This window comes from Cynocephalus volans, chromosome 10 (assembly GCF_027409185.1).
Source record: "Cynocephalus volans isolate mCynVol1 chromosome 10, mCynVol1.pri, whole genome shotgun sequence".
In the NCBI taxonomy this organism is placed as follows: domain Eukaryota; kingdom Metazoa; phylum Chordata; class Mammalia; order Dermoptera; family Cynocephalidae; genus Cynocephalus; species Cynocephalus volans.
In genome coordinates, this window is record NC_084469.1 from 6239526 (window position 1) to 6259279 (window position 19754).

General features: G+C 34.9%; 1 protein-coding gene and 1 pseudogene across 1 annotated transcript in view; one reads left to right on the plus strand and one right to left on the minus strand.

Annotated features, from left to right (window-relative positions):
- Nucleotides 1-19754, plus strand: part of NPEPPS (aminopeptidase puromycin sensitive) — an 85603-nt gene that overhangs the window by 16977 nt on the left and 48872 nt on the right. The window lies entirely within an intron of this gene.
- Nucleotides 17847-19217, minus strand: LOC134388238 (akirin-1-like; annotated as a pseudogene).

The window sequence follows — 19754 nt, forward strand, 5'->3', positions numbered from 1 at the left end:
TTTTTCTAACACTGAGATGTATATCTGAAGATTCTACAGCTATGTAGATATAGGTTGTATATATGTATTAGTAGAATTTTATGAGCAAAATTAGGATTATATTCTTTTTTTTTTGTCTTTTTCGTGACCAGTACTCAGCCAGTGAGCGCACCGGCCAGTCCTATATAGGATCTGAACCCGCGGCGGGAGCGTCGCTGCGCCCCCAGCGCCGCACTCTCCCGAGTGCGCCACGGGGTCGGCCCCCAAATTAGGATTATATTCTATATATTATTTGCATCCTCCCTTTTTCATTTAACATTTTAATTTGTGAGCATTTTCCTATGTCTTTTGAAAATATGATTTTAAAATATGTGCATTAGTATCCCATCATATTGACTAGCTTTTTTTTAAAACCAGTTCTATACTGTTGGACATTTAGGCAGTTTCTACTGTTTTACTATTATAAAAATCTTTTCACTATTATAAAAACCTTCCATTAAACATTCTTATAAATAAATCTTGTGAACCTCTGATTTCTTTATAAGTTCCTAAGAGCAGTTATTACTACCAAATATGAATATTAATGCATATAATGCATAATACCAAAGGTTGCATATTAAGAAGAATATAAGATATCATCTGATCTGTGAGAACATGAAATCATTAGTAAAAAATTTTAAGGTTAGCTCAGTTGGGTAGAGCATGGTGCTGATAACATCAAGGTCCAGGGTTTTATCCTTGTACTGGCCACCCACCCCTCCAAAAATTGTTTTAAATAGATGATTTCTGAATTACTTAGTATTAAAAGAATACTAGGGTACTTCAAAAAATTTGTGGAAAAATAGAATTAAAAGATAATGCAAATATTTCCAAGATTTCCTTTTTGAAGACCTTTGTACATTCAATACTGGTGTTATGGATTTCAAAAGGCTCAAAGTTATCAGTTTCATATTTGGGTCATATTTTATTATATTTTTTCCTGTTTTTCATGAGAAAGAAAAATTGCCTATATCCTTAAATTTTAAAAATTTGAAGGTATACCCTTAAATAGGACTGATGAATTTTTCTAATATATAGGAGTGGAAGTCTTTTTAACTATACCATAGTTCCTAAAATTTGTTCTGTTGATATGATGTAGTGCCTTTTTAGATTTGGAAGATTAAATATATTCTTAATGCCTACCAAATTGTCCAGAAATTATACATGTTTTAATTTATGTATGCTTCTATATTTAAGAATCCTTTGCATGCACATGTGCTGTATTTTGTCATTTTATTAATTCTAAGTGGTACATTTTCTTACTTTTTAAAATGTTATTAATTGGAATACATTATACAATTTGGCATAACATTGTTAAATTGGCAGCATTTTTTTTCTTTGTTAGAGGTACATAAAATAATGATATGCATTACAATTGTTGGTATTTTAGATTGAATTACATATGGTAAGCATACACACACCTGTGTTTGGTTTTCAAAGGAAATCAATAGAATGTGGATGGGAAATATGTTTACCTCACTTAAAGACCAAACATTTAAAGTCTTCAGTAAACACTAATTTTCTTCAAATTGTGTTTCTAACATCTTAGTTTCATCTGTTCCTTGAAACAGATCTCTAAAAATTTTATTAGCTAAAGATTTGTTAGCTAATACTTTCAAGTGCTTTCTTTTTAGCTGGTACTTTTTTTTTTTTTTTTTTTGGATGGCTGGCTGGTACAGGGATCTGAACCCTTGACCTTGGAAAGCTAGTACTTTTAACTGTTCCTAAATTTAGTCCCTCAGTGTTACTTGATTGTATAATAGAATTTTATAGTAGTACCTAGCATTTCTTAAACGGTTTGTTGTATAGGGCTACACTGTTGAACACAGCAGCTGCTAGCCACATATGGATATTGAGGATTTGTATTCTGAATTGAGATATGCTATAAGAATAAAAGACACACCAGATTTCAAAGACTTACTAACAAGATTTTACATTCTTTTTTTGTACTAATTTTTATTTTAAATATAGTGGATCTATTAAACTTATTTTTTCACGTTTCTTTTTATGTATTTATTTACTTATTTTTTAAACTTTAAAAAAAAAGTTTTTTTGGCAGCTGGCTGGTATGGGGATCCAAACCCTTGACCTTGGTGTTATATTACCTTTTTAATGTGGGTACTAGAAAACTTAAAAATTAGGTATGGCTTACTTTTGTGGCTTGCATTATATGACTTTTGGATAGTGCTGGATAGAGAGTCCCTAACATATAAATGAATTAGTTAATTCGAAAAGCACTTATTGAACATCTGTTATATGTCAGATATGGTGCTAGTTCACAGATTCAGAGAGAAATAAGACCATCCTTGCATTCAGTTTTAACTTTCAAAAGTTTGAAGCTCAATATGTCATTAAATAGAAAAGCAGGGCTGGCTGGTTAGCTCAGTTGGTTAGAGTAAAGCCTTACAACACCAAGGTCACGGATAGGTTCAGATCCCAGTACTGGTCAGCTGCCAAAAAAAAAAAAAAAATTATTAAATAGAAGATATTTGCCAAAGACCTTGACGCTAAAACCTTGAGTAGCTCCCTCTTCTCCACTTCAACATGTGAATTCTATACTCCCATAGTACTTCAGGGGAGCTCTTTCTTGGCGAAAGCAGAGAGTGAAGAGGGTGGAGGTTTCCTAAGCAGGTAAAGGGATGAGTATTAGGGGCCTGATTTTAGGCATTTGGCAGAGGTGCATGAGTGGCTCTGAGGTGGGAGTGGATTGGGGTCTTCAGAGTCTCTTTGTATGAGGCAGATGTTAATTTGAGGATTTTTTAAATTGGAGGTTGTATTGTATTGGAGTATGTATTGTTTTAATTTGTAGACTGCTTCTGAGACACATTCTCTTTGACCTCTTTGTATATGCATAAGCTAACTATACAAGTTTAAAAGAAATAAGATCAGGTTTAGTACTTTGATGGTTCAGATATCTTTCAAGTTAAATTAAAAAGGGGAAAAGTTGAGTGTGCTTTTAGCTTAATGGTGATTACTTGCCTTGACACATTTAAAGGTGCAAAATTCTCCTTAAGAGATTATATTGGGTTTTGCACTCATACATAGTCCTATTGACTTTCCTGCTTCACCATTTAATAATACTATAAATTTTGTTTTCAGTTATCCCTTTTCAGGCTAGTTTACTCATTTTATTTTTGTTTTTTGTTTGTTTTGGCGGCTGGCTGGTAGGGGGATCGAAACCTTTGACCATACTGTTATGAAGAGGCGCCCTAACTGCCCTCTTTTTAAAATAGGAATAATATCTGCCTCATTGAGTGGTTGAGAGGATTAATGAGATAACAGTATATAAAAACAGGAAGTACAGGGCTGGCATATAGTAGGTAACTATTATTTTTAAATGTTATCATATATGTGTATATATATGTAGTTTAAATTGTTTCAACATAATGTGATTAATCTTGGGAATAGGCAGTCAGTCTTGCTTTTCGTTGTGTTTTTTAATTTTTATTTTTTGGCAATGGCCAGTGGGAGGATTTAAACCCTTGACCTTGGTGTTATCAGTACCATGCTCTAACCAACAGGTCTTTCTCACTTTTTTTATATGTGTGTTTAGCATTTTTTAAAAATTAATTTTAATTTTTATACTGTTACTGTGTGTGTGTTTCAATTGGTGCTAAAAGGCCTATAAAAAAGTTGCATATCTTTAATACTAGTACCGCCCACCTACTCTATCCCTATTCTATTTCCTAGAAGTAACCAGTTTCAATCTTAGCTCTTAGGGTCAGTGGGGATTTAGCTTACTTCTACCCCCTTCTCTTCCTATTCTCCTAATATAGTTATAGCATAGTTTTTATGTTTTATTTTTAATTGGGAATGCATGTATGTGGTACAAACTTCAAAAACTGCAAGAGTATGTAATTTTCCACCCCTGTCTTCTTGCCACCTAGTGCCCCTTTTCAGTGGCAGTCATGGATACCTTTTCTTTTTTTTTTTTTTTAATCCTTTTACAAATTTGGGTTAAATCAGTCCTTTGTATTTATATGTATGTAAATTTAGTTTATTATTGGATTATTTATATGTATAGAATGGTTGTTTCTGTCCCTGTATAATTCCCCCTGAAATGATTAAGTGCCATGATTTTTCATTTGTTTAGTTTCCTTTGTACTTATTGCCAGTCTTTTCACATCTTCCAAAAATCCCAATAATTTAGATGCAGTTAAACCGATCAGGGAATCTGTCAATCCCATTTTTCTTCCTTGAGATCTTTCTGCTAGAGCTCTCTTTGTTCTCCAGCCTGGAGTGGTTGCTTTCCAGGTCTGTTCCCACAGTAGTTGTGCTAGGATTTTTCTACACTATCATTGTGGGAATTTCCTTTGCCTCTCTCCTGTAGTGGATATTTTTGTTTCCTGGATTCTGTGTTTTACTCTTAGTCTAATCCTTTATTGTGAAGTACTTCCTCCAGAATCTTTTTTTTTTTTTTTTTTTTTTGCCATTGGCCAGTGTGGGGAACCAAACCCTTGACCTTGTGGTTACCTCCAGTATCTTTCTGAGACAAGATTTGTAGGAAGAAAACTTTTGAGATTTTGCATATCTGAAAATATCTTTATTCTGTCCTAACACTTGATTAGTAGTTTGGTACTTATTGTTTGGAAATAATTTTCCTTCAGAATTTTGAAGTTCTTGCTCCACTATCTTCTACCCTTCCAATGGTGGTGTTGAGAAATCCAATCCTTTTCTAATTCCTAAGCTACTTTATCCTTTAGTGTTTCAAAATGTCATGTTAATGAGCCTTGGTTTCTTTCTTTCTTCATTCATCCATTCATATGATGCACATTAGATAGTTGCTTTTTTTTTTTTTTTTGGAACTCCTGGATTTTATGCTATTGTTGTTATGAATTTTAAATCTATGCATATCTTAAATCCCAACAGATATTATTGTTGTTTTAAACTGCGAATATTTACTTAGATTTATACTTACATTTGCCCTTTCCAGTGGTTTTTATTCTTTTTTCATTACCACACTTCCATTTAAGATAAGTTTCTTCTATCTAAAGAACTTAGATAGTAATTCTAAGTAATTCTTTTAGTGTTGGTATGCTGGCAACACATTCACATTCATATTCTCTCTCTCTCTGTTTATTTATTTCAGCTGGCCAGTACAGGGATCCAACCCTGGACCTTGTGTTATCAGCACCATCTCTAACTGAGCTAACCAACCATCCCTCTGTTTTTATTTTTGGTCTGAAAATGTGTTTATTTTGTCTTCATTTTTGAGGAGTATTTTTGCTGACTATGGCTTTTTAAATTTTCAGTTATTTTCTTTCAGCCCATTAATGTCATTCCGTTGTCTTCTGGCTGCCATCATTTCTATTGAGGACTTAGCTGTATTCTTATTATTACTTCTTTGAAAGTATGAGGTCTTTTTCTCTGGCTGCCTCCCATTCCCCCCAGCTTGAAGGTATACTCAATGTACAATAAACTGCACATATTTAAAATGTGCAGTTTGATGAATTTTGACATATATGTATACATCTGTGAGACTGTCATCACAATTAAGATGATGAACGTTATCAGTCCCTCCACCCCCAAAAAAGTTTCTTCGTGCTGTAAAATAGCAAGTTCATTTCCTTTTCCCCAGGCAACCACTGATATGCTTTCTGTCATTGTAAACTAGTTTGAATTTTATGTAAGTAGAATCATACTGTATGTACTCCTTGTTTTTTGGCTTGGCTTCACTCAGCACAATATTCATTTTGACAATTGTGTGTGTCAGTGTTTTAAAATGTTGGTTTTATTATTATTCGAATATGGCAAGGCCAACAGATCAGGCAACAGTTGCCATTGAAAAGATAATTGGTTACTCTCAGTTCTCAAGAATAGAAGGCACACTACACCTGCAGGGCCACATGAGGAAGCACCAGGATTGATTAGAAGATAGAGGCAGTGGGAGGAAAACATGTGCAACCACCGTTCTCTTTTTTGTCTGTATGAATTTGTTCTACGTACCTCATATAGGTGGAATCATACAGTATTTGTCTTTTTGTGACTGGCTTATTTCACTTAGCATAATGTTATCAAGGTTCATCTATGTTGTAGAATGTTTCAGAATTTTCTTCCTTCATAAGACTGAATAATATTCCATTGTATGTATATACCATGTTTTGTTTATCCATTCATCTGTAGGCCCTTGGGTTGCTTCTACTTTTTGGCTATAGTTAATAATACAGCTGTGAACATTGGTGTACAAATATCTCTTCAAGACCCTGCTGTCAGTTCTTTTGGGTGTATACCCAACTGGAATTTCTAGGTCATATGGTAATTCTATTTTTAATTTTTTGAGACACTGCTGTACTGTTTTCTATAGTTCCTACATCATTTTACATTCCTACCAACAGTGCAGAAGGTTCCAATTTCTCCATATCCTTGCCAACACTTATTTTCTCTTTTTTTTTTGATAGTTATCTCAATGGGTGTGAATCATTTTGGCTTTGATTAACATTTCTCTAACGATTAGTGATCTTGAGCATCTTTTCATGTGCGTATCGGTCATTTGTATGTCTTCTTTGGAGAAATGTCTATTCAAGTCCTTTGCTCATTTCTTAATCGGGTTATTTGTTTTTTTCTTATTGAGTGTAGGAATTCTTCATATATCCTGGATATTAACCCCCTTCAGATATGTGATTTGCAGATATTTTTTTCCATTCTGTGGGTTAGCTTTTCTGTTCATTGTGTCCTTTGCACAGAAGTTTTAAGTTTGATGTAGTACAATTTGTCTGTCTTTTCTATTTATTTATTTAAGTTTTATTTTTTTTTGGCAGCTGGCTGGTCTGGGGATCTGAACCCTTGACCCTGATGTTATAACACCACGCTCTAACCAACTGAATTAACCAGCCAGCTCCTATTTTTTCTCTTGTTGCCTATGCTTTTGATGTCATATTCAAGAAATCATACCAAATCCAGTGTTCTCACATTGATCCATTTTGAGTTAATTTTTGTATATGCTGTCAAGAAAGGTTCTGACTTCATTCTTTTGTATGTGAATATCTAGTATTCCCAGCACCATTTTTTGTAAACATTTTATCTGTTGAATTGTTGGTAGCCTTGTCAAAAATCAATTGACAGTATATATGAAGGTTTATTTTTAGGCTGCCCAGTTTATTCCATTGGTCTATAACATCTGTACTTATGCTTGTACCACACTGTTTTGATTACTGTAGCTTTGTAATAAGTTTTAAACTCAGGAAGTGTAAGATCTCCAACTTTGTTCTTTTTCAAGATTGTTTTGGCTACTTGGGTTTCCTTGAAATTCCATATGAATTTCAGAATTGCTTTTTTTATTACTGTAATAAATGCCATTGGGATTTTGATAGGGATTGCATTGAATCTATAGATTGCCTCTGGTAGTATTGACAACAATATTAAGTCTTCCAATCCATGAACATGGGATGCCTTTCCACTGTGTCTTTTTAAATTTCTTTCAGCAACATTTTATAGTTTTCAGAGTATAAGTCTTTTACCTCCTTGGTTAAGTTTGTTCTTAAGTATTTTATTCTTTTTGATGTTATTGTAAATGAAATTGTTTAGTTACTTTGGGGATTGTTCATTGTTAGTATATAGAAATGCGACTGATATTTTTTTCTTTTGTGGCAGCTGGCTGCTCAATGGTCTGAACCCTTGACCTTGGTGTTATAACACTGCACTGTAACCGACATAGCTAACCAGCCACCCTGTTTGTTGATTTTGTATCCTGCAACTTTGCTGAATTTATTTATTAGTTCTAACAATTTTTCTGTGGACTCTTTAGGGTTTTCTACATATATGACCATGTCATCTGTGAACAGAGATAATTTTACTTCTTCTTTTCCCACTTGGATTCCTTTTATTTATTTTTCTTGCCTAATTGCTCTGACCAGACTCCAGTATTATGTCAAATAGAGATGGTGAAAGCGGGCATCCTTGTCTTGTTCTTAATCTTAGGGGATAAGCTTTCATTCTTTTACTAAGCCAGATCATCTTGATTCAGTTGAACCTGTTCTTTTTTCAGTTTGTTCTTAATCCTGGTTTGGAGGCTGTCAGGAGTCTTTTCCAAGGTTTTCCCTTCCTTTCTATGCAATGAAATCCAATATTTAGCTCTTTACCATCATAAAACTGCTGAAATCTATCTAAGAGTCTGCAGATGTCTTGAGGGGAAATAGAAGAATCTTAGACTTTGTTATTCTATTTTTTCTGGGATGTTTGCCATTTGGATCCTGGCTGCTTTAGGAACCCTGAATTCCAATTTTTGTCTCCCCTAGCTCAGTGAGGTTGTTGCAAACTTTATATGACTCTGCTTTCTTCTTTGACCTTCATGTTCTGCTTAGAAGTCAGCAAATGCAACAAGGGGATTAATCCTTTGAATATAGAGCTGATATTTGTCTGATTCCCTTTCAAACACTTAAAAAAGTTTTTTATTCCATTTTTATACTAGTTTTGACACCAGCTAAGCTGTACTAGCCAGAAGCATCACTAGCTAGAAGCATCATTTAAAAATGTGAAACATACTTCATTTATGAGATCTGTAGCCAAAATTGTTCTGCTTCTGTAGCAGTAAAAGATAGTTCATTATCTATTTGTAGGTGAGAAGATTACTGGTCCTAATACAGATACAAAATATCATTAACAAGTATTAAGATGATGGTTTAATAATAGGAAGATTGTTATTAAAGTTTAAATACTTTTATAGGCATTGCTCAGGAATAATTTTAAAAATGTGACCAATTGCAAGTTATCTTTATCACATGGTATTATTTAATATATTGTTTTGCTTATCTTAAAATTATAAAAGGAATACATGCTTGTAATAAAATCAAACAATATAGAAGTAGATAAAATAAAGATATTAAAATCCTTTTCTCTCCTCCCTTCATTGTAGTACTTAACCCTCTGCTAATAATCTGGTATGAGTTCTTTCAAACATACGAGGTTTTTCCCCCTTTAATTATAAAAGTGAGATTATGATGTACATATTGTTTTGCAACTTGCTTTTTTAACTTAATGTGGTGGATATCTTTTAAGGCAGTATGCATAGATCTACATCACAAAGACCTGGTATTCTGTTATATAGAATCATTTTATAAAACTGTTTCTTAATGTTACATAAACAATACTGTAAACATTAGTGCAAAGGACATCTTTTGTGCACCATTGAAGAGTATACCTACAAATTGCATCAAAAGTAAGAGTGTACTATATTAAATTTTCAACAGATATTACCTAATATCTTTTTTAAAAGTTGTGTCAGCTTACACTCCGATCAACAGTGTAAGAACGTTCATTCCTTTATACTTCCATTACCCTGGATGTATTATCAATCTTATTCTTTGCTAATCTAAGAAATGAAAAATGAATTGTTTTTAATTGAACCTTTTATAAATGAATTGAATATCTTTTCATATATGTATTGGACTTCTAATTATTTTCTATCAGTTGTGCATTTGTAATCTTTTTGCCTATATTTGTATAGCTTTGAACATACATTTTATATCTTGTAGGCAACCCTTTGTTATATATATTGCAAATATTTCATCAGATTTTGTCTTTTAACTTTGTTTATGGCATCTTTTGCCATACTATTCAAATCTGACAGTTGAGTGAATTTAAGAAAAAAATTTATTGTTATTATTTATTTATTATTTTTGGGTGTGTGTGGTTGACCAATACAGGGATCTGAACCTTTGGCCTTGGTTTTATAACACTGTGTTGTAACCAACTGAGGTAACCAGCCAACCCCAGCTGATGGAATTTTAAATTAGCTTTCTACTTTCATGGTTAGTCTTTGACTTACTGAAAGGATGTTTTGCATCTTGAGTTTGAGTTCTCTTTTGTGGTGTCTTCCTTGATTTTTAAGAGTTTCTGTTCTTGATTCAGTGTTTAGTGCTAGAGGTCTACAAATTAGAGTTTCTAATTAACATTCTGTGACAGTTTGGTTGCTGAGTGATCTTGGGACTTATTCCAAAAATAGTAGAACTTGCTATAAAGTAATCCTTAATAGATTTTATACTAACCATGTCTTGAATATTATTTGTCTTCTTTGGAAAGATGAGACAGATCATTTCAATGAGAAATTAAGGGTTTCTTTCTCATCGCTTTAGTTTATATATATATTATATATAATAATATTGATCCATACTAGGTATAAGCAAACTTGCTAGTAGTTTAGATTTCTGGAATTATGCCAACTACACATCAGGAGGCTATTGGGTTTTATTACAGAAGTCTGCGTCAGTTTCTTGTTATAAGTGTACTGTTTTTATAGGTCTTGTCTTAGGATGCCTGTTTTTTCTTTTTTTTTTCTTTTTGGCTCCTGGTCAGTGCGGGGATCTGAACCCTTGACCTTGGTATTATAACATTGCGCTCTAACCAGCTGAGCTAACAGGCCAGTACCTCAAAGTGCTTTGAGATCTATAAATAATTTAATGACAACTTTGGAGAGTAAGTCGTTCCCCCCCCTCCATGTCCATATTTCCCATTTTGGATTAAATGGAAAGGAAAAACTGATTTCATAATGTTATATAATATTGTGGTGTATGCTGTTTTTAAATGCTAAGCTGGAAGAGTTAGTTCTCCAAATCAGTGCTTCCTAACTTTTTTTTTTTTTAACGCATTAGTAGAAAATGATAATGTTTTCCTGGTACACTGGGAAGAAGAGGCCCACAATAGGAGAGTATCCGAGGTCTCTCACTGCTCAAGGCCCTACATAGTTGACCCAAGGGCGAGGGGAATCAGTATTTTGGCAGACTTGTAGTCCATATTTGGAACTGCCACAGAACACTGGAGAGCTCTTCTGTAAATAGATTCAAGTTAATAGAATTATAAGGAAGCTTAGCTACCAGTCAGTGCTTATTTTACATATTTGTGCCTTTTCTTTTACCTTTTTAAAAAAATTATTTATTTATTTATTTTTTGTGTGGCTGGCCAGTACAGGGATCGAACCTTGGACCTTGGTGTATCTTTTACTGTTGTCTTGATCTCCAGGTCTTTGTAAATTTTATTACTTTTTTCAAAGAACTACTTTTGCTTTAAAGAACACAATTGAATGTTTAATTCTATTTCCTTAACTTCTGCTCTTACCTTTTTTACTTCCTTCTACTTTCTTTAGGTTATTTATTTATTTATTTATTTATTTAGGCGGCTGGTCGGTATAGGGATCAAATCCTGGACCTTGGTGTTACCAGCACCACACTCTAATCAACTGAACTAACCGGACTGCCACTCTTTGGGTTTATATTGCAAGTTTTAAAACTTCTTGAGATGGATGTTTGGCTTCTTAATTGTCATACTTCTTTCTAGTCTCTTCATTTAAATCTATAAATTTTCATCTTAAAAATGTAGTGCTTTCAGTTTCATCCCACACTTTTTTGTGTTTTTTTTGGGGGGGGGGGAATTCTCCAGGCATTGGCTATGGCTATTGCTGCTTGCTGCTGCTTCTGCTCCTTTTCCTGTTCTTCCTTCTCCTCCTCCCTCCCCCTCCTCCATGCAATGTTGACATACAATAAATGCACATATTAAAATGTATAATTTGATAAGTTTCAACATAAATACAACCAGGATAATGGACATATCCATCACCCCATTTTCTCATGCCCCTTTCTCATTCTTCCCCTTCCCCCCAACCCCATCCACAAGCAACCACTGATCTGCTTCCACATTTTTTGATTATAGTATTTTTATCTTTCAATTCTAAATATTTTTTTGTTTTCCGGCCCATGGAATGTTTAGAAGTACCTGGTGATTTTCTAATTTTCTTTTTCTTTTTTTTTAATACTACTGGCATCTAGTAGTTTTCTTTTTCTTTTTGATTTCTTATTTAATTGTGTTATGGTCAGTAAACATTCCTTTGGACTTTAAGACTTGCCTTATGGCCCAAGATATGGTCAGTTTTAAAATGCTTGTGTTACAGTGGTTCTGTAATTGCTGAGTGTAATGTTTTACATATGTCCTATTAAGTCAAGTTTGTCAATTTTTAAAAAATATTTATTCCCAATTTTTATTTCTTTTTTGGGAGAGGGGTGGTTGGCTAGTACAGGAATCTGAATCCTTGATCTTGGTGTTATAACACCATGCTCTAACCATCTGAGCTAACCAGCCAGCCCCCTTATGTTTTAGATATACCTCATGCAAATGGTAGTTCCCCCGCCTTAGATCCAATGTGAAAATTTTTGTCTTTTAAATAAATCAGTCAATCCATTCACATTTAATATAATTACTGTTAATTTGGCTTTAAATCTACCATTTTATTATGTGCTTTCTCATATTCTATTAATTTGAAATTTGAGGGTATTAACTGATTATTTTACCCATCTCCTAGACAATACAAGAATCTTAGAATATTTAATTTCACTAATGTCCCTTCTGACTTACATACTATATTGTTGTGATGTAGCTTAATTCTCTTATAAGTGCATTTTTGTTTTTTTTAAAGCTGTAACATACTATTGTTTTACACAGTATAATATTCATTTATATTTACCCAAATATTTACTGTTTTTATTGTTCGTTATTCCAGCATTCCTTCTAGAATCACTCTCTTTTTTGCTTCAAGACCATTGTTTGTAATGTTGTTTAGTATGGGTCTGTTTATGGCAGAATCTATTTTTGTATCTTTGAGCAAGCATATCTTTGCTTTACCTTATTTTTTAACATTCACTTTAAATTCCAACTTTATTGAAGTATAATTTACATACAATAAAATGTATTGTGTTAGTGTCCATTTTCCAGTTCAATGAGTTCTGACAGATATTTGCACCAATGTTAGTTCATTTTTTTTTTTTTTTTTTTTTTAAAGATGACCGGTAAGGGGATCTTAACCCTTGACTTGGTGTTGTCAGCACCACGCTCAGCCAGTGAGCAAACCGGCCATCCATATATGGGATCCGAACTCGGGCCTTGGTGTTATCAGCACTGCACTCTCCTGAGTGAGCCATGGGCCGGCCCGATGTTAGTTCATTTTTAACAATTATTTTTGTGACTATAAAATTCTAGATTGGCAGTTATTTTCTTTCAACACATGGACTATTTTATCCACTGTCTTTCTCCCTCCATTGTCGCCCTTGAGAAGTCAGCTGTCTTCCCCAACCTTCCCTACCTCAGCTGCTTTTTTTATGTTCTCTCTGTCTTTGACTTTCTGCAGTTTAACTATACTGTATATAGTTGGATTTCTCTTTATGTAGCCTGCATAGGATTTAAAGGGGTTGGTGAATCTATGGCTTAACATCGTTCTTGGTTTTAGAAAGGTCACAGTCATTTTCTCTTCTGAAATTGCTTCTGCCCTATTCTGCCCTCTCATCTCCCCTCCTAGGATGACAATTAAATGTATATTTGGCTTTCTTACAATGTCTTCCATTTTTCTTTTCCTCCTCTGTAATTAAAAAATTTTTTTTGTTACTATGTGCTTTGTTTTGGATCTTATATTCTTGTATATTTTACAACACACTAATTCTCTCTCCACCTGTATCTGATTTACTTTTAAGATTGTCTATGAAGGTATGTTTCTGATTGTTTCATTTTTTTGTTATTACATATTTAGTTCTAGAATTTATTTTTCCAAATTTGCTACAGTTTTGTTTGTTTTTGTTTGGGTTTTTTTTTTTTTTTTTTTTTTTTTTAATAAAAAGTAGCATTACATTCCCTGCCACATTTTTTAAGCTTGGGGTTTTATCTTCTTGAATGTAGTAAACAGGTGTATAAATAGTTTACTAAAGTCTAGGAGGTCCTGTTTTATTTTTTTTCCTTATTGTTTTAGCTCTTTTACTCAATTTGTGTTTTCCGCTGATGTGCCAGGTTTTGTTTAATTGAATGCTGGATGTTGGATTAGGAAAATTATGTGGTCAAAATAGGAAGGCATTATCTTTATCTGGAGAAGATTTTTGTTTGCTTCATCTTATGTTCACTAGTACTCAGGGATCATATTTTCCCTGTATTATGGCTTCACATTTTCTTTTCTTTTCTTTTTCTTTCTTTCTTTTTTTTTTTTTAAAAAGACTGGTAAGGGGATCTTAACCCTTGACTTGGTGTTGTCAGCACCATGCTCACCCAGTGAGCTAACCGGCCATCCCTATATGGGATCCGAACCCATGGCCTTGGTGTTATCAGCACCACACTCTCCCGAGTGAGCCACAGGCCAGCCCCATGGCTTCACATTTTCTGAAACTTAATTGCATTCCATGTGTGGACTACTTTTCTTCTTGTTGACCTTTACCATGAGGATATCATTTTTTGGTTTTAAGCCCAAAGCAGGAAGTGGTTTATTAAAGCCTTTAGTTTTTATAGGCCCTGTATTGCAGCTTTTGTTCCTGGGGCCTAGCAGACTCAGCCTCTAAGACATCTCTGGTAGATCAGCAATTGACCCCAGAGCAAAAGTGGCCTAGAATGCAAAGCTTCCTCTTTCTGGGATTCTATTCTGTTCTTCATCTTGACCTCCTTATCTTGTTGCCCTTTTGGGGTAAGTGAGAGGGGGAATTTGTTTGGATTATATACTCCATCATTACCTGAAGTAGAGTTCATAATTGTTCTACAGATGAAGAAACTGAGATCTCTATGAAGTGCAATTTGACAATATCAGTAAAAATTACAAATATACATACTCTCTGGCCCAGCATTTCCATTTCCTGGAATTTATCTTTCAGATTCCTTCACATAGGTACAAAACGATGTGAGATATATATACAGGGTTGTTCATTGCAGCATGGAATTCCATTTAAATGTCCATCAGTAGAGGACTGGTGATATGATAACTTTATTCCATGGAATATTATTTAACCATAAAAAATGAGAAAGCCTTTTATGAACTGATTTATAACAGGTTGCAAGATAAAGTACAGAATAGTTTCTCATAAGATACTACTTTTATATTAAAAAGGAAGTATGGTTGAATTGGTACTTCAGATATTGGAATTTTTAGAAGGTTTTATATCTGTATCCCAGTATAATGCCAGGGCAGAGTCTATTAGAGGTTTGTATAGGTGGCATAAGCAGTAACAATTTCGGCAGACGTTTTTTTTGTTTGTTTGTTTGTTTGTTTTTTAAAGATGACCGGTAAGGGGATCTCAACCCTTGGCTTGGTGTTGTCAGCACCACGCTCAGCCAGTGAGCAAACCGGCCATCCCTATATAGGATCCGAACCCGTGGCCTTGGTGTTATCAGCACCGCACTCTACCGAGTGAGCCACGGGCCGGCTTAAGCAGACGTTTTTTTTTTTTCTTTTTTACATCTGGCTGGTTAGGGGATCTGAACCCTTGACCTTGGTGTTATAACACTGCGCTCTAACCAACTGAGCTAATCGGCTAGCCCCAACATTTTTTAAATGTGGTCTCCTTGGGTATACAATCTTGTACTTTCCCTATTCCTTATCTGTGATGAAATTTGGTCATTTATAAGGGGGGAAAAAGTGTTTCATGACTTAGCTAATGATTTATCTTTCAATACAAGGTTATCATGCTCAAATTTTAATATAGGAAGACTTTTTTTTTTTTGGTCGCTGGCCAGCGTGGGGATCTGAACCCTTGATCTTGGTGTGGAAGACTTTTCTAATGTGGAGAGTGCGCGCGCGCGTGCGTGCGTGCGTGCGTGCGTGTGTGTGTGTGTGTGTGTGTGTGTGTGTGTGTGTAGAAGGCTAACATTAAAAAGTTAAAGTGAGGAAGAAGGATTGCTGTTCTAAATTTAAAACCTATTTCATCTGCTTTATCCTGGTGAAATACCAACTTTAGTTAATTGTAAACTTCCTTTTTAATATAAATGGGAATGGGAATCTTATGAGAAACTGTTCTTTTTTGTGTGTGTGTGACCGGGAAGGGGATCGTAACCCTTGGCTTGGGGTCGCCTGCACCGCGCTCAGCCAGTGAGCGCACCAGCCATCCCTATATAGGATCCGAACCCGCACCGATAGGATCCGAACCCGTGGCCTAGACGCTCCCAGCGCTACTGCGCTCCTAGCGCGCCGCACTCTCGCGAGTGAGCCACGGGTTTGGCCCATGAGAAACTGTTCTGTACTTTATATTGCAACCTGTTATAAATCAGTTCATAAAGGGCTTTCTCATTTTTTGTAGTTAAATAATATTTCATGGAATAAAGTTATCATATTGTCAGTCCTCTACTGATGGTGGATATTTAAATGGAATTCCATGCTGCAATGAACAACCTTGTACATACCTCACATCATTTTGTACATATGTGAAGGTATCTGAAAGATAAATTCCAGGAAATGGAAATGCTGGGTCAGAGAGTATGTATATTTGTAATTTTGATTGATATCGTCAAATTGCACTTCATAGAGATCATACCAGTATCCACCCGCTTTTTAACCAAACACCGTAGTCAGCACCATATCTTCTCAGATTTTTTTATTTTTGTTAATCTGATAGGTAAAAAATAGTTATTGTAGTACCTTTACTTCTTCAAATCACAAGATTAAGAATATTCTCGTTTATTTTCAAAACTGTATTTTCCTTTCTATAATGTCTATTTGTATTATTTGTCTATTTTTAAATTGGATTGTTGCTCTTTTTTTTAATAGCTTACATATTTTGTTTGCAACTAAGCTTGTTAAAACTATATACTGAAAATGTAACAGAATTATGTTGCAGTTTTTGGTTAGATTAAATTCAAAGACATTCTTAATAAGGATCTTTGAATGTGAATATTCCAAAAATTTCTCTAAGCCATCTGATCCAAACTGTCTCTGAATATTACCTGACTTGAGAAGTTATTGGCATATATTTGAGTTAAACTCAGAATTTTCCAAAATAAGCCCTTATTAAAAAAACTATTCTATATTCAAACTGAATCAATATTATTAGAACGTTTTTTCCAGAAACAATAATAAAGGAAACAAGGCATGTTATAAATGTGGTTCTGCGTAAGTCACATTAAAAAATGAATGTATACTTAACTTTCACCTCCTCAAAACAGAGGCTACTTTCTGTTCCTTAGCCTTGGAATTGAAAATAAGATGAAGAACAGCCTATAAGCAACTTCAGGCAGGGGATTGCTAGAACAAAGCTCAAGCAGTTGAACATGGACACCTCAAAAGAATTTGGGGAACCTGACCCAGGGATCCAAATTCTATTTTTAATAACTGATACAAAGGTGAAGTGGCTCCTTCCAGGTAGCAGTGCTGCCAGGGTCTGGCCCAGCCGTGTTCTCACTTATGTTATGCTCCCAAGCAAACCCTGATTCTCCTGCTCCAGAGAAGACCTTTTCCCTTTAGAGGTGTCCAGGCATCTCTTTGATTGTATGAAACAGGTGAGCACCAACTCCATGTGGATATTTTAAGGCTTGGAGTCAAAGTATTTTTTGTGTCAGTGGTCCATTTCCATTTTGTTCTACTTTCTCACCACACATTTGTAGATCTAGGACTGCAGACCTTTGTGATACCATCTTAAATCATATTTAATGTCCATCCTAACTTATGATTCATGTTCTGTGCCAGGAAACAGACTCTGTACTTAACAATAATACATACATATAAAAAAAAATTCACTGTTAAAACTTATATGGTCACAAAACATTAGTGATCTTCTGTAGACCAAGCAGATGTTTTTAACCATAATTGTCATATATCACATTCACAGCCAGAATCTCCAAGATCAGAAAAAATTGCACAGTACAGATAATAACTTAAAATACACGTGCATGCATATACACATACACTCACACATATCTTAACAGAACTGTTCTTGGGCAAAACTCCATTTGCTGAGTGCCGCTGAAAGCATAGTTTGCTAAACTGCTTTAGGTTTTTATCTAGAAAATCTATCACAGCTGTTTACTGGAAGAGCAGAAAAGAAAGATGCTTGTGGCAACCAGAAAGTTGTAAGGTCTTTCAAGTTATATAAAAGGGCCTACAGACACCTTTAAGTGTTCTCAGGATGCAAAGTTGGAGCTGAAATGTGTGATATTAGACTAGTTGCAAAAAGTGTGCAGCAGCTATCTGTTAAGGTCAAACCAGGTACCCATATATGAAGAAAAGCTTCAGGATACATGTTTGTTGGCCTTGTCCCATATCGTCATATCGTCCCATAATCTTTTTGTTGTTGTTGTTGTGTGGCTGGCCAGCAGGGGGATCAGAACCCTTGCCCTTGGTGTTATCAACACCTCTAATTGGCCAGCCCTGATTGTATAATCTGATCATATGTGAATTTTACAAAGGATTCATATTGTTCTGCTAGTTTCTCATTGAGGATTTGCTTATACTTCTCCCGAATTTTATCTTCATAGTCTTTTAAAAGATGCTCCCCTATTCCAACTTGTCCGAGGGTAAAGGTGGGCTGGTCCTTCTTGGAAGGTCCAGGAGGAACCTGGAGAACTAGATGCTGTGAGTGCTGAGGAATGACGCTGACTTTCTGAAGCACAAGCTTCACTCTAATTAAGACCAACTTCTAAATGTCTACGCCTCTGATAAGGACTGTATTCCTGTTTTTTGTTTTGGAAGTTTTGCTCCGGAGTTGGAAGGCACTGCTTGCTTCCAGGCAGAGTGGGCTGCTTGTATAGGGTCTGCGTCTGAAGTGACAGCGGCGTAGCGGCTTGGCGGGCCTGAGGCCCGGAATGGGGCTGGGCAAAAGGCGCACTGCGCCGCCACTTGGGGAACCCGGGCTCAGCAGCACTGCCTCAAAACCCACGGGCCACTTCAGAGTCTCCCCGCACGCCAAGCCGCCGAGGGGCCAGGGACCAGGAGCGGACGTGGCGGTAACTGCGGCTTAACCTCCGGCTCAACCTCCGGCTCCTTAGCGGGGCTCACAAGCCGAATCCTATTGTTGCCTTTTTTTAACAGATTTTTTTTTTTTTAATGAAGTCTTTATATGTAAGGGAAATTAACCTTTTTTCCATCATAAGAATTGCAGTGGTTTTCCCACAGTTTGTCAATCGTCTTTTGATTTTGTTTATGGTCATCTTATAATGCTGTGGGGTTTTTTTGCATTAAATCTATTTGTATTTTTTATGACTTCTGGGTCTTAACACATGTTTAAGAAGGGTTTCCCAGACAGAGATTATTTTTAAGAAGCAATATCGTTACAGTTCTATTTTTTACATATGCATCTTTGTTCCTTCGAGAATTTGTTTTGATATTAGGTATAAGGTTTGGATCCAATTTAAATTTTTGCTCCATTTGTGGAATAATCCATTTTTTTCCCACATCCAAAATGTCACTTTTATCATACCCAAAATTATACATGTATTTGATTCTGCTTCTTACTTTTTGAATCTATTCTATTGAACGGCGTCATATTCCTGAGTTTAGTTCCATTTTTATGATTATTGTAACTTTGTAGTCTAATGATTTAAAATCTGATGGAGCAAGCTCTCTCATTACATGTCTTCTTTAGAATTCTCCTTATTTATTTTATTTAGTTTTCCTATTTGAATATTATAGTCAGACTGTCCAATTATATTTTTTAAAAATCTTGTTGGTATTTTTATTCGGATCATAAGATATTTAACTTAGAGAACTAACAACTCTAAGTTGTATTCCTAATTAATAATAATGTTTACCTTCTCATTGTTTGTCTTTTGTGTTTTAAGATTTTCTTCATTTTACACAATTCTTATTAAATATATTCCAAGGTGTTTTATACTTTGTGTCGGTAGTTTGAATTGAATGGAGTCTTATCTTCTAGTTATGAGGATGTATGGAACTTAATTTCTCTGTATTAATTTTGTGTCCTGCTACCTTACTGAATTTTTTTTATCATTTGTAATAGTTTTTCAATTGATTTTCTTGAATTTTCCTGGCAAATAGTCTTATAACTTGCAAGCACTGAACT